The sequence below is a fragment of the Ovis aries genome, chromosome 22 (assembly GCF_016772045.2).
Source record: "Ovis aries strain OAR_USU_Benz2616 breed Rambouillet chromosome 22, ARS-UI_Ramb_v3.0, whole genome shotgun sequence".
NCBI lineage: Eukaryota > Metazoa > Chordata > Mammalia > Artiodactyla > Bovidae > Ovis > Ovis aries.
In genome coordinates this window covers 15,789,789-15,806,602 of record NC_056075.1, presented here as the reverse complement: position 1 = coordinate 15,806,602, position 16,814 = coordinate 15,789,789, and the positions used below count along the sequence as shown (strand labels likewise).

The 16,814-nt window shown below is 40.0% G+C and overlaps 1 pseudogene; it reads right to left on the bottom strand.

Moving 5' to 3' along the window:
* The window catches only part of LOC114110259 (cytochrome P450 2C18-like), a 32,345-nt pseudogene extending 16,904 nt beyond the window's left edge, over positions 1-15,441 (bottom strand).
* Between the last annotated feature and the right edge of the window lie 1,373 nt (positions 15,442-16,814).

Below are 16,814 nucleotides of genomic sequence, written 5' to 3'. Positions count from 1 at the left end.
GACAAGATAGATTGATTTTATTTCAGAATCCTCTGCATTTCCATGTTCCAGACTTTCATCAAGCCAAAGTCCAAAGAAATTAAAAATCTCATAGCTGGTCCTTGAGCTCCATTCTCATTGTACCAGTCATTCTACAGAACTCCCAGGATAATCTTCCCCAGTAATTATTTGCACTCTACTCTTGTTCTGGTTCATACATCTACCTGATAAAAATCAAAATTTCTCATGCCAACTTTCACGTTTACTTGAAGGACACCAACCTCCAACTCTATATCCGTCCAGAATTATTTTTGGTTCCACTCAGTTAAGGCTTCTCTCTTCTATCCACCTAGTCTCTACCACAAACACCTCTGAACCTCTCATGACTTTATTCTACCAATCTGAAATTCCCTCCCCGATGACTTATTGCAAATATTTGAAGATATACGTCAAGCTTCAGGACATACAGGAAACCCAAGCAGGCAAAACCCTTCCTTCTCGCTCTCCCACATGCTATGTGAAATGATCACATCCACCTTCCTGCTATGGCTCAGTATTTCTAATTTCTCACTTGTCTGCACTTCCATTTCACCTGAGATGTGTGCTCTCTTTCTTCTCATCTAGCCTGTTAGTACCCAACAGACAAGGTCCATGTATCCGTTATTTAACAATTCAATTTTAAATCTCCCATGATGCTCAATCCAGATCCATGCACAAATAGTACCCAAAGGGCTAATCAAGCATTTCTTCTCTAACCATTAAACATCCCTAATAAGTACAGAACAAGTTAATGAACAAAAATTTCAGGCAAATAGATAACCAATCTGTCATCAACATTTTACCTGTTCCATTTTGATCAGGAAACAATCAATGAAGTCCCGAGGATTGTTAATGTCCAGAGTTGCTTGATGTTCTTTTACTTTCTCCAAAACATAGCTTCTCACATAAGCAAAATTTTTAAATACTTTGTTATGACTCCCTGGGAAATAGTCGATGAGAATAGGGAAACTGTTGCAGATCTTAAAGATTAAAAATATGTATTTATTAAATTAAAAATACATGTTGAAGACATATATACCATATGCCAACCCCTGGGTACAAACTGAAGTGAATAAAAATGGTCTATATCTTCAGGGGAGCTTTTTATATTGTACATATAAAATAATTCTTTATGCTGATAGAGGTATTTAAGAGAGAAAACTCTGACCAGGTGATAAAAGTTAACAGTAATTTCCCATATTCATACAACAACCTTGTGTTATTAAAGCATTTTTATGTCAATTCTCTTTTTCTAAATTAATTCTTCTTTACAACCTTGAAATATAGAGGAACATGAATTACTATGATGCACATTTTGTAGATGAGGACAGAGGTTAAGGAAGTTTGGAAGTTTTATCATTCCAAGCCCAATCACCTGGTCAGCTAGGATACCAACTAAAGCATCAAACACCCCTGCCCTGGTCAGTGTTCCCGGTGGCATCTCTGCTCACAAACTTTCTTCCTCTCTGAAAAGATATTCTCTTTCTTCCTAAAGTAGGATATTTCTGCTAAGTAATGTGATGAGGAAATCACTAAGTGTGACTGGAGGACAAGCCTGTGCACGATGGAAACCTTCCAGTAAGGGCCTGGACGTTCACTGAATGCTGTGGGCATGCTTTGGGGCAGTCACCAAAGTAGTTTATGGAAACTGGATTTTGGTAGGGTAGTGGAAAAAACCACTGGCCAGGGAGGCAAGAGTCTTGAATTCCAGCTTTATATTCAGGCTTTTCTTTTCTTTTGTAAAATAAAGGCACAGCCACCTTTCCCAGATGTTTACATTATGACACTAAGGCAGGACTGTTATGTTCAAACTTTCACTTAGAATAACATCAGCAAAAATGATGCCGTAGACAACTCAAAGGCCTATCCCACTTTTAAAAAGTGTCAGAAAATTAAGCAGAAACTATCAGAATCAACTTGTCAGAACTCTAGAGCACCAAGGTTTACAGCAATCACATAAATGTTGACAACAAAGATAAGACAACTTAAAAACAGCAGAAAAGATCTGTTATTGTTTTTTCTCCTTGTCCCACCTCCTTCCTTGGCAGTGGCCTTAACAAGGGCAGCTTGTGGTACGGGAGCCTGGTTCCTCATTCTGGTGGTACCAGAGCAGACCTCACTAACAAATAACTGTGTATCTGTGTTCTAACCTGTCTGGGGCCGCCTGAGGCACTGACACAGGCACTTGTTTTTGTTTCATCTGACTTGGAACTTAGGGTGGAAACACAGTACGGATGTCTCAAAGACCTGGCAAGATTAATGAAAAACCCACAGTTGCCTGGAGCAAAAGATTACAGTTAAGGTACACAACAGAGCACCAAACTCCAGAAAGACTAGCTGGGGAGGGAGTGCCTTTAAGAAATTAGGACATTCAAAAGCACCCATGTATACTGAGGAATTTAGAAAGCTATACACATGCCCAGGGCAGGACATCTGCTAAGAAAAGACCTGAGAAGAGACTAAGCTATCACCTCTGGCTGATCTCTAGGCTGAGTGCAAGTAACAAGCGAAGACCAAGGCAAAGTTGAAAATAACCTGGCTAAGAGATTCCCAGGCGGCTCAGTGGTAAGAGAACCCACCTGCCAATGCAAAAGTTCCGTCCCTGGGTCAGGAAGATCCCCTGGAGATGGAAATGGCAACCCACCACAGTATCCTTGGGATACTGGGAAATCCCTGGGAAAAGCCAGGATACTGGGAAAAGCCTGGGAAATCCCATGGACGAAGGATCCTCGCAGGTACAGTCCATGGGATCACAAAGACTCAGACATGACTGAGCAACTAAGCACACAAGGACAAATCTAGAAGTCATTTCCTTCCCTTTATTTCCTCGCTTTCTCCCTTTCTTCTTTCCTCCCTTCCTCTCTATCTCCATCTCTTTGTCTCACCTTTCTTTTCTTAGGATCCTCACATTCAATGACATTGCTATCCACAGACTCACAGATATGAAAACAAGCTATAGAGGGAGAGGAGAGGACGGAGGGGCAATACAAGGGTAGTGAGGGGGAAAAGGGGTTTTATGCGATTATATGAAATCTTGTGTGTGAAACTTCTGAAAATTGTAAAGCACTATAGAATTTAAAGAATATTTTATTCAATTTCTAAAAAACAAAAAGAAACACCAAAAATCAAAAAACTCTATTTAAATACTAGCTGAACATAATAAGCTAAAGGAACAGAAATTTCAGCAACCACACTAGACCAAAAAAAAAAAAAAGAGAGAGAGAGAGAGATTGTGCCAAAACAGTTTAGAAAAGTCACTAAATAAATGAATAGCTACAGCTTGCAAAAGTCAAACAAACAAACAGAAACTATATCAAACTAAAAAACAAAACGAAGAGGGGAAAATCGGACTCCCAGTTGCCACATTGTAATATCCAAAATGTTCAATTTTCAAACATTCTCTTCACAGCTTGGCCCATACTGAATTATGAACTTGTCAGAGAAAAGAACACAGATGACTTCTCAGAAAAAAAGGCACATGACCTCACCTGTATCCACGGGAGCTCACAATCCGGAGATTTTCATTAAATTTCTCTAGCAAGTTACGAAAATTCTGATCTGTATAATCAAACCGATTTTGGAAAATAATGGAGCAGATCACATTGCAGGGAGCACAGCCCAGCAGGAAAGTGGGATCACAGGGTGACCCTAAAGAATGGAAAAGATTTATGAAACACCATTAAAATATAAATATAAAACTTTGCTGTGGATAACAGATAATTTTAGAATCTCTGAATCAACATCTACATAGAGATTCCCTTATCAGCAAAAATTTAACTATGCTTAAAATACATCATTATTGCCTTTAACATGAATTGACCATACCATCCTTGTTTGTTTAACAGATCTTTTTTTTTAACTTTTTAGCTGGACTGCACAATTTTAGGGATCTTAGCTTAGCAACCACAAACTGAACCTGGGCCCATGGCAGAGAGGGCCCAGAATCCTAACCATTCAGTCAACAAGGAATTCCTCCATCCTAGTTTGTTTTTTAACTTGTTTCCAAAATCTCCATTTACTTCACTGCCTTGAGCCAAATTGCTGGTTATTTTGAAGAATGGAAAAAAAAAAAATTTAAAGGTCCGGTTAAAAAAAAAATTCAAGTTATCTATCAGTACAGAATCATATCTGTCTGGTAAGCTAGATAATTAAGCACTGGTGTAAAAGGAAAAAATATTTAGGAACCTGGGAACCTTTTATATATAATAAATAGTTGAAGGAATGACTGGTAGGAACAGGAGAGGAAGAGATTTAAGAGAGAAAGATTATGGAAAAATTCAGGTGTTTGATGGAAAAATGAGTAAAAGTCATCCACACTGTATGAGAAGAAAAAGCAACACAAACAAACTGCAAACTCGAAAATTTGTTTGCCTAAAATAAAAGTAAGAATTCTTCATTTCAAACTTCAATCACAAAGTAAAAACAAAGGTTAAAATGGAATGTCCATGTGTGTGGCAACTACAACCTGATTTTTAATCTTTCCTGTCACGTCACTGGAGAGGAAGAGTTACAAGCAGATAATTTGTGCTTCATAAATCAGTACATCTAGCAGTAAGGGTGAAAAATTACCCTAAGAGTTTTAATCCCAAATCCAGTTGTTTTAAAATGTACTTGGGGTTTTATTTTTATTCACATGATGAGGTCAACAGATCAGGAGATGATAGCCATAGGGAAGATAGTTTGTTCCCAAGAGGAGGGGTACACCACACAGGGCCACATGGGGAAGCACCAAGATTAGTCAGGAGAGAGCATGGAGCAGAGCTTTCATAGGGGTTTCACGGAAGAAATGAGCAAGGTGGGGTCAGTATGCTAACTAACTTTAGGATTGGATAGTTTGGATAATTTCCGAGGGCTCTAGGCAGTAGGGAGAAGGCAATGGCAACCCACTCCAGTACTCTTGCCTGGAGAATCCCATGGATGGAGGAGCCTAGTAGATTACAGTCCATGGGGTCTCAAAGAGTCGGACAAGGCTGAGCGACTTCACTTTCACTTTTCACTTTCATGCATTGGAGAAGGAAATGGCAACCCATTCCAGTGTTCTTGCCTGGAGAATCCCAGGGACAGAGGAGCCTGGTGGGCTGCTGTCTATGGAGTCGCACAGAGTCGGACACGACTTGAGTGACTTAGCAGCAGCAGCAGCAGCTAGGCAGTAGGGATGGTCCCTGGTTGTCCCATAATGCCTTGGGTTGATTTAGGGTAGGGAGAATATTGGCTTGGTGTGTGAGGGTTTCATAAAGTAGGTATCCGGAAGGTATGGGCTCTGGATGGTTGGCTTGAAAATAAAAGACATGCTCATAGAAAGATGTGACGCTCTATCTCAGGATTAACTAACCCTGGGAGAGGCAGTTGCTTCCCAGGTCTGCAAGGCCTTCCAAGATGTGAAAGTATCATAAAATATGGAAAATACAGAATATGGGAAAGGGAAAGGGAAAGTCTCTCAGTCATGTCTGACTTTTTGCAACTCCATGGACTATACAGTCTATGGAATTCTCTAGGCCAGAATACTGGAGTGGGTAGCCTGTCCCTTCTCCAGGGGATCTTCCCAACCCAGGGACTGAACCCAGGTCTCCAACACTGCAGGCAGATTCTTTACCAGTAAGGGAGGGGAGATAAATGTAAAGAGAAAGTTGAAGTTGGAAGCAACTAATAAGGAAGGCAGGCTGAAATCCAAATAAATCATTTTATAACCTCGTATTTTTGTAAATTTTAGGATTACTCTATAGCATCTATTTCTTAGAATTCATAAAAGAATACTGTAACTTAGAGGCAACATTAAATAACTCAAGCTGATAATTTTAAAACAGTTGTTTACAGGGAAATCACAATAGATGAGGCCTGCACTGAAGGATACCTAAATAATTAAAACCATAGAAAAGTATCATTACTGGCTAGAACTATAGGCAGTGAGTGTCTGAAGAAACCCTCAGACATCTGAGTAAGGTTGACCATACAAATACAGGCCAATTAAGTGAAAGCACATGCCCTCCAGAGGGGCATGATGAATTCATTCCCACCGTGTCCACTTGACAAGCATTCCCTGATGAAATGTTCTGGAATAGATAACCCACACTGACACTATGAGGGGAAAAAATGCTCTCTAACGCACAAAAAAAAAAAAAAAAAAGGAGACTCAAAACCCCTTACCTTCATGTCCTAATGATCTGAAAACAAAAATTTCAAAACAGAATAGGATTCAATGACCTTTAATCCACACTATATGCTCCATCCTGGGTGTACACACACAACAAGCATAGATACACAAAAGCCCTCTGGGCTCTCTCCTCTCTCTCTCTCTCTCTTCTCCATGGGAGGGCTGAAAGCCATGAACCATATGAAAGATGTGGCCGCCCCTGAAATGTTTCCATGGGCATCCCTGGAGAAGAGAGCGGTCTGCTGAGGTCAGAATTACAGAGCACAGAATCACCCACCGTTCGTTTTTCTCAACTCCTCCACCAGGCAGCGCGCTTCCTCTTGAACGCGGTTCTCGATGCTCCTCTTCCCCATCCCGAAATTCCGCAGGGTCATGAGGCAGAAGCGCCGGGTCTCCTTCCATCTCTTCCCGTTGCTGAAAATGATTCCTGCCAGGATGGGAAACAGAGACTAGAAGGGAGGCCCTAGAGAAGGAGGAGTGAGCTGACACTTGGCAGCCTCAGAGATCGACCAAGCTCTGCTGAGGGGCTCCTTTAATTCCTCTTTTCCATTCTCCCCACCCCCATTACCAATGTTGGACACGTGCACATGTGCACCTACCATATCCTTTATTAACTCTTTGAGACATTGGGGGATTGCCTCTTCCAGAAAACTCTTCTCCCTGATCAATTAAGGCTTCTTTCACTGCTTCATATCCATGCAACACAACAGTGGGCCTCAAGCCAAAATACACTGTGAACACAGGGCCATAGGTGTTTGAGAGCTGGCAAATGGAAAGAAAACGCAAATATCAGCAAAAGAAGTCATAATTTGGTCTATTTTGCTCATGATTGAGACTGTTATTATCATCATATTGTTGATAATTTATTCTCCCACACATAACTGCAAACATTTCTGGATCTTATATATCACTATCAGTTCAGTCGTCATGTCCAACTCTTTGCAACCCCGTGGACTGCAGCATGCCAGGCCTCCCTGTCCATCATCAACTGCTGGAGTTTACTCAAATTCCGGTCCATTGAGTCAGTGATGCCATCCAACCACCTCATCCTCTGTCGTCCCCTTCGCCTCTCTACTTCAATCTTTTCCCGCCAGGGTCTTTTCCAGTGAATCAGTTCTTCACATCAGTTGGCCGAAGTATTGGAGTTTCAGCTTCAGCATCAGTCCTTCCAACAAATATTTGGGACTGATTTCCTTTAGGATGGACTGGTTGGATCTCCTCGCAGTCCAAAGGACTCTCAAGAGTCTTCTCAAACACCACAGTTCAAAAGCATCAGTTCTTTGTGGCTCAGCTTTCTTTATAGTTCAGCTCTTACATCCATACATGACTATAGGAAAAACCATAGCTTTTACTAGACGGACCTTTGCTGGCAAAGTAATGTTTCTGCTTTTGAATATGCTATCTAGGTTGGTCATGACTTTTCTTCCAAGGAGCAAGCATCTTTTAATTTAATGGCTGCAATCACCATCTCCAGTGATTTTGGAGCCCTCCAAAATAAAATCTGTCACTGTTTCCTCTGTTTCCCCATCTTATTTGCCATGAAGTGATGGGACCAGATGCCATGATCTTAGTTTTCTGAATGTTGAGTTTTAAACCAACTTTTCACTCTCCTTTCACTTTCATCAAAAGCTTTTAGCTCTTCTTTGCTTTCTGCAATAAGGGTGGTGTCATCTGCATATCTGAGGTTATTGGTATTTCTCCCAGCAATCTTGATTCCAGCTTGTGCTTCATCCAGTCCAGTGTTTCTCATGACGTATTCTGCATATAAGCTAAATAAGCAGGGTGACAATATGCAGCCTTGAGGTACTCTTTTACTCTGATTCCATTTGGAACCAGTCTGTGTTCCATGTCCAGTTCTAACTGTTGCTTCTTGACCTGCATACAGGTTTCTCAGGAGGCAGGTCAGGTGGTCTGGTATTCCCATCTCTTTCAGAATTTTCCACAGTTGATTGTGATCCACACAGTCAAAGGCTTTGGCATAGTCAATAAAGCAGAAATAGATGTTTTTCTGGAACTCTCTTGCTTTTTCCATGATCCAACGGATGTTGGCAATTTGATCTCTGGTTCCTCTGCCTTTTCTAAATCCATCTTGAACATATGGAAGTTCACAGTTCACGTACGGCTTGAAGCCTGGCTTGGAGAATTTTGAGCATTACTTTACTAGCCAGTGAGATGAGTGCAACTGTGAACTAGTTTGAGAATTCTTTGGCATTGCCTTTCTTTGGGATTTATAAGTATGATAATTCAACATCCATTCATGAGAAAAAAAAAAAAAAAAGCACTCTCACTAAAGTGGGTATAGAGGGAACATATCTCAGCATAATAAAGCAGAAGACCTAAATAGACCTTTCTCCGAAGAAGCACCTACAGATGGCCAACATGCAATGAAAAGATTCTTTAAATCACTAAGAATCAAAAAAAAGAGTCACTAACAATTAGAGAAGTGAAAATTGAGACTACAATGAGGTGCCATTGTGGTTATCATCAAAATGTCTACAAGTACTAAATGCTGAAGCGGGTGTGGAGGAAAGGGAAGCCTCTTACACTGTTGGTGGGAGTGTAAGAGGTGTAAATTGGTGCAGCCACTAAGGAGAACAGTGTGGAAATTCCTTTAAAAACTAAAAATAAAACTACCATATAATCCAGCAATTTCACTCTTGGGTATATACCCAGGAAAAAAAAAAAAGAAAACTCTAATTGAAAAAGATAACGCATCCCTATGTTCACAGCAGCACTACTTACAATAGCCAAGACATAGAAGCAACCCAAGTGCCCCTTAACAGATAAATGGCTTAAGTATATGTGGTATATACATACAATGGAATATTGCTAAGCCATAAAAAAACAATAAAATGTTGCAGCCACATGGATGGGCCTAGAGAATAAGCTTAGTGAACTAAGTCAGAAAAAGAAAAATACTACATGATATCGCTTATATAGAGAATCTTAAAAAATACAAATGAATCTATATACAAATTGTAAACAGACTCACAGACACAGAAAACAAATCTGTGGGTAACCAAAGTGGGTGAGGGACAAATTAAGGGTAAGAGATTAACAGATACAAAAACTATACATGAGACAGAAAAGCAGCAAGGCTTACTGTACAGCACAGGGAATTACATTCCGTAACTTGTAACAGGCCACCACGGAGATGGCGGTGCCCATCACCAATTGGGCCACAAAGCAATTGCACGGCGGGGAGGCGCCAGTGGGAGCCTGGGACACCCGAGCGGCGGTACCACGGAGGTCGGGGCGCTGGAAGCGGCTCAACTGCAAAGCAACATGCTCGTCCTGCGTCTGGAATCTCAGCCCAGGAGGCTGATCACCAGCAGCTCGTCACTAATGGACCACCAGCAGCTCGTCACTAATGGACCACCAGCAGCTCCCCACTAATGGACCACCAGCAGCTTCTCTCTAATGGACCACCAGCAGCTCCTCACTAATGGACCACCAGCAGCTCGTCACTAATGAACCATCAGCAGCTCCGCACTAATGGACCACCAGCAGCACTCACTATGGACCATCAGCAGCTCCGCACTAATGGACCACCAGCAGCTCCTCACTATGAACCATCAGCAGCTCCACACTAATGAACCACCAGCAGCTCTGAGGTGGCGGAAAACTCGGCCTGGCACCAGAAGCATCACCTGGTAGACTTCCTAGTGGCAGTGGGCAGCCACTTCTAGGATAAAGCGTCCTAGATACATGCTGTATACTTAGTTACTTCAGTCATGTCTGACTCTTTGCGACCCTATGGGCTGCAGCCCACCAGGCTCCTCTTTCCAGGGGATTATCCCAGCAAGAATACTACAGTGGATTGCCATGCCCTCCTCCAGGAGATCTTCCCCACGCAGGGATCGAACTGGCATCTACTTCATTGCAGGTGGATTCTTTACCACTGAGTCACTGGGCAAGCCCCTGCATGCTGTAAAGCAAACGCCTACCAAAGTGTCCCCGAGGGCAGCGGATGGTAATGGAAGGGGGAGTCAGTTTACATCACAGACAAGTAACAAATCCTCAGATTGTTTTAGTTGTTGGACACCATATTAAGAATGGACGTTCTTTACTCAAAATAGGAAAAAGGGATTTCTACACTATAAAATGTCTTCAGCCATTAAGAAAACTCCTTTCAGTGGTTCAAACAAATGTATCCTTCATTCATTCTCAAGACAGACGAGCTTACAGTCTTCCTTTATGTAAATCAAACCACAGAGAAGGGAGTATAGCCTAGGGCTCACAGGTAAGTAATTTCATTATTTATATAAGTTGGTTCTGTTCATGTAATAGTGGGATATTTTATTTCCTGATCCTTAAACGCTAAGGGCTACCACAGAGAAGTATGATTTCCAGGGCTAATCTCTTTTAATAATTACTTTACATTAAAACCTAAATGCTATTTTTCCTGTTCTTTCTGTTTTTGAAGACAAGAACAATGAAAAAGAGGCAGTATAAGAAACTGTGGGTACTTTTATATCAGGTGTATATCTCACTGGATTTTTTTGTTGTTTAGGAAGCTAATATAGTTATCCTTAAAACAGGAGAAATGTTAAAGGAAGTCATAGTTGACATTAGAAATTATGGTAGAAATATTAATAGTTTCTTTTCAAAGAAGAGAAAAAAGTCAGTACTTGACTTTTCAAGAAGTTTCTTATTCAGTTTTCCAGCCCCTTTCCTGGGTTCCATAGAATTAAATGTACTCCTTTTTTTTGTTTGTTTTTTTGCTTAGTAAAAAATGTAGCAATGCTTTATAAATTTATAAACATTTAGTTTTAAGTTTCAAATTCTGTCCCGAGGCAGATTGCAATTTGAGATGAACTGAAAAGTAGCCAACAAGATAGAATAGAGGACAATTATATACATCTATTGAAAGATAAAAAGGGGTAAAAAAATTTTAGGTCAGATTTAAAGGGTTTGGAATCAAGACTTTAGCTAAATTAAGCTCTACATTCACTAGATAAATTGATCCTCTGGAAATGTTTCTAAAACCTGAAAAATCAAAGTAAGCACCCCATTTTCCCCTGAGGATCTAGTGAAACATAAACACGAAATGGTTTACGATCAGATTTGTTCTAGAAAATCTTACAGTCACCAAAGCATGGCTTTAGAGTTCAAATTCTAGGTGTTTTACTACCTGGGAATTACTTGGAACAAGTCACTATCTTCATATGCAGAAATGGAAATGTAATAGTACTTGAGTCAATTACAAAATTCTAACAGGAAAATAGTCAAAACTTTGATATAGTATAAGCTATATTGCTTATATTCCAAAGCAGATTTAAATGTTATATAGTTTACCCAGACTTTCCTCTGGGGTTAAAGTTAGAAAGAATTCATTTGTTAACAAACTTTAATGTCGCTTCATACCAGCTATTTTATTTACATAGTTAGAACATACAGATATCTATTATAAATGCAGAGATCATCACGGCATTTCACAACTTCACACAGTTTGAGGGCCAAAAACAGAAGGTTTTACTCTTTCCATACCTATCTTGCCTCTGTTTTGCTTTGTACAAGGTTTGTAGTAGTAACACGTGCATTACCATAGTAAATCACGTTTTCAATTTGAAATTTATTTGATATGCTACAGAAAGGTGCATTACAAGCCTTTTCCTCCTTACAAATTCAGAAAGCTAGAATAGAATGGTAGTCATCTGACCTACCTGAACTAAGTCATTTGCTGTTTTTCAGTTGCTTAATCATGTCCGACTCTTTGTGACCGCACGAACTGCAGCACGCCAGCCTTCCCTATTCATCACTATCTCCTGAAGTTTGCTCAAACTCATGTCCATTGAGTTGGTGATGCCATTCAACCACCTCATCCTCTGTGTCCCCTTCTCCTCCTGCTCTTAATCTTTCCCAGCATTAGAGTCTTCTCCAATGAGTTGGCTCTTTACAAGGTGGCCAAAGTATTGGAGTTTCAGCTTCAGCATTAGTCCTTCCAATGAATATTCGTTGGAAGTAAGTCATGGATGACTATAATTTCAAAGTTTATGTTTAATGATGGCAGAGTAATTTCAAAGTGTGCTAACAAACATTTTGGAAGCAGGTATTCTATGCAGATGGTACTACTTACTGACAGATTCAAAGTTGTACCGTAGCAGACTGAAACAATTTTTTTCTGCTTGAGATCAGTTGCTGAGCCTATTGTTTCTTAGTAAATGGGTATCTTTAGCTAAGTGTAGCAGTACAGTCATATTGTCTTGCCAGTAGTCCTTCATAAATGTCATAACTTTAAAATTGTTAATATCTACAATATACAATTTATCTTAAATTTATGACGTCATTGACGTCAAGAACCACCTGGGGAATTTCTGTAAAATGTGTGTGTTCTAAACCTCAGTCCCAACCCCATGAAAACCTTTAGGAATATGTGTATGTATGTCCAGATGTTTTTCTTAAAATAATAAAGGCCCACCGTTATTTTCATTTAAAAATACTTTGTAATAATGTATAATGGAATATAAACTGCAAAAAAAAAATAATAATTCAATAGTTTCCTGTATACCTGAAGCTAATGCAATATTGTAAATCAACTGTACGTCATTAAAATGTTATAAAAGACAAAATATATCACTATCATATTTGGCATGGCCTGAGCAATTGGTACTCAGATTATTACTCATTATCATATCAATACCCTGAGCTAGGTTTATTTACCTTGCTTTATAGATAAAAAGATTAAGGCTCAAAGACTCTCCTATTTATTTCTTGTGTCTCACAGTTAATAGAAGACCCAAATATCCTTTTTTTAATTGAAGTATAGTTGCTTTACCGTGTTGTACCAATCTTTGCTGTACAGCAGAGTGACTTAGTTTTACACATACATAATTTTTTAAATATTCTTTTATATTGTGGATTATCCCAGGAGATAGGATGTAGTTCCTTGGACTACACAGTAGGACCTTGTTGTATATCCATTCTAAGTATAATAGTTTGCATCTACCAATCCTAAACTCCCAGTCCATCCCTCCCCTACCCGCTCCCTCTCCCTTGGCAACAAGTCTGTCTATGTGAGTCTTGTTTCTGTTTTAAAGATAGGTTCGTTTGTGCCATATTTTAGATTCCACATATAAGTGAAATCATATGGTATTTGTCTTTCTCTTTCTGACTTATTTTATTTAGTATAATCTCTAGACCCATCCATGTTGCTGTAGTTCAGTTCAGTTCAGTCACTCAGTCGTGTCCGACTCTTTAGACCCCGTGAATCACAGCACACCAGGCCTCCCTGTCCATCACCAACTCGTGGAACTCACATCCATCGAGTTGGTGATGCCATCCAGCCATCTCATCCTCTGTCATCCCCTTCTCCTCCTGCCCCCAATCCCTCCCAGCATCAGAGTCTTTTCAAATGAGTCAACTCTTCGCATGAGGTGGCCAAAGTACTGGAGTTTCAGCTTTAGCATCATTCCTTCCAAAGAAATCCCAGGGCTGATCTCCTTCAGAATGGACTGGTTGGATCTCCTTGCAGTCCAAGGGACTCTCAAGAGTCTTCTCCAACACCACAGTTCAAATGCATCAATTCTTCGGCGCTCAGCGTTCTTCACAGTCCAACTCTCACATCCATACATGACTACAGGAAAAACCATAGCCTTGACTAGATGGACCTTAGTTGGCAAAGTAATGTCTCTGCTTTTGCTGTAGCAGATGGCCTTTATTTCCTCTTTTTTATAGCTGAGAAGTGTTCCATTGTATATATGTGGCATATCGTCTTTATCCATTCTTCTGTCAATGGACATTTAGGTTTTTTCCATGTTTGGGCTGTTGTAAATAGTGCTTCTATGAACATAGGGGTGCATGTATCTTTTTGAACTATAGTTTTTCTAGGTGTGTCTCCAGGAGTGATTTGCTGGATCATATGGTTATTCTATTTTCAGCTTTCTGAGAACCCTCCATACTCTTTTCCATAGTGGCTGCACTAGTTTACATTCCTACCAACAGTGTAGGAATGTTCTCTTTTCTGTACATCCTCTCCAACATTTGTTATTTGTAGACTTTTTATTATTTAGGCCATTTGGAGCAGTGTGAGGTGATATCTCACTGTAGTTTTGATTTGCATTTCTCTAATGGTGATGTTGAGCATCTTTTCATGTGTCTATGGCCATCTGCATGTTTTCTTTGGAGAAATTTTTACTAAAGAGAAGACCCAAATTTCAACGTGGCTTAGTCGACCTCTAGTGCCTAAGCCATTCATCAGTAACCCGTAGGCCTACCTCAGAACCAATATACAACTGACTGCTTCCAGATCACTTGTAAAGCTCATCCCATGGGAATTCTGACTCAGCAGTAATAAATACTAGAAATTACATTTTAAGAAGCCACCCTCAGTGATTCAAATGCCCAGCCCAGTTTCAGATCCGCTGCTATTACTGACAGGAAGCAAGCAAGCATCACAGAGTCAGTGCCAGGACATGCAGCAGCTCATGGAAGAACAATTGCTTTCATCTGGCATCATGTCTTGCAGACAGCAGCTTTGTGCAGAATCCAAAAGGATTTTGTTACCACCCAGCTGGCTCTGAATAATGACTTTTTTCTTTCATTCACTCATACTTGTCCTGATCCCAAGCTATTTCCTTAACATCAGGCATAGTTCACTTCTTCACTGAAGTTAAATTGTCATGGTTATCCTGAACAAAACATGCAGTTTATATAACTGATGACTTCTAGAATGACATCCCTAATCACAAAACACTTCCCTTATCATTTATCTTCAGCCAAAAATCATAGCAAATGTGCTGAAACAAAGAAGAAAAGCAATACTCCAATCTTTTGCCACATTATCATTTGATTCAGTTATACAGAGACCCAAATGTTTCTCTACTCAAGAAATGCTTTCCACTCTTCTTGACAATGACAGACAAAAAGTAATATTCCACAGGAGTATTTGCTTTAAAATGACATATTTTAGTAATTTTAAAATATTGTAATATACTTTAATATATATTTTTTAAAGCAGATGTTCACTTACTTACCCTTTGCAAGTCCCTGGAGGAAAATAAAACCTACTTACATTGCTTAAGGATTTGCCAATGTTCTTAACATCTAGCTGTAGGATATTTCCAAGAATCGGGAGAGGAGTGGGGCCCGGCGGGAGCTTCCCTTTCCCAGAGCTCTGTTTCCAGAGTGAGAGGAGAAGCAGGCAGGAGAGGCAGAGCACGAGGACCACAGCCAGATCCATTGGCGCCTTCTCGTCTCACTCAGACGACTGTGAGCCTGAAACCTAAAGCTTTTATAACAGTCCCTGCTAATTCAACTTGGGCCTCTAACTCAGAAAGTGAACAGTCAGTTAGGTCTACTTTAATCTCTCTTTTGAAAGGACTTTAGCCCTGCGATAAAGATTAAAATATGGTGCTGTTTGTTTTGCTCTTGCCGCTTTTTTTTTTTTTTTTTTAATGACCCGTTTGAGCATTCCAGTTTAACAAGTCAGGGGTGGAACAACCTGGTGAGTTTTCTTTAAACACACCAGGAGGTTGATGACTAGTGAACTAATAAATGATTTAATCAAAAAGTTGCTCAACAGACTGGATTCTCTGATTAGTAACCAGTTGAGAACTTATGACTTTGAGGGCAAACGTTGTATATTACAAGATGCTTATCCTTTAATGCTTTATCAAATACTAATATATTTGTCCTTGAAAATGAAAGCCTTTTGAAATATTTTACTGTACCATACTAACATTATAGCTTCTTAAACATAAACCAGGTAATATAACTCATACATCTTGAAGGTCTAAAAATGTATCAAGTTCTTAGATAAAAGTAACTTTACACATTTTACCATTAAATTATCCTCCTCTTCCCCTCAAAAATATTACTAGAAGAAAAAATTTTTGATTTTTCTTTTTCAAATGGGGAAAGGGGAATTGTTCATAGAGAACACGAGATGTGTCCAGTGTCCCACAGCTAATAAATGACAAAGCTGTTATTTGAACCAATTTTAATCTTTTAATCTTTATTTTCTTGGGCTCCAAAATCACTGCAGATAGTGACTGAGGCCATGAAATTAAAAGACAGTTACTCCTTGGAAGAAAAGCTATGACCAACCTAGACAGCATATTAAAAAGTAGAGACCTCACTTTGCCAACAAAGGTCCGTCTAGTCAAAGCTATGGTTTTTCCTATAGTCATGTATGGATGTGAGAAATGGACTATAAAGAAAGCTGAGCGCTGAAGATGTGATGCTTTTGAACTGTGGTGTTGGAGAAGACTCTTGAGAGTCCCTTGGACTGCAAGGAGATCCAACCAGTCCATCCTAAAGGAAATCAGTCCTGAATGTTTGTTGGAAGGACTGATGTTGAGGCTGAAACTCCAGTACTTTGGTACTCCAGTACCTGATGCAAAGAACTGACTCATTCGAAAAGACCCTGATGTTGGGAAAGATTGAGGGCAGGAGGAGAAGGGGATGACAGAGAATGAGATGGTTGGAGGGCATCACCAACTCAATGGACATGAGTTTGAGTAAGCTCCAGGAGTTGATGATGGACAGGGAGGCCTGGCGTGCTGCAATCCATGGAGTCACAAAGAGTGAGACACGACTGAGCGACTGAACTAAACTGAACTGGTATTTGAACTAAGAGTCCTCTAATGCCCATTGTGGTACCCCGTGGTTTACACCACAGCTGCCTCAAGAATAATTTTAGGAA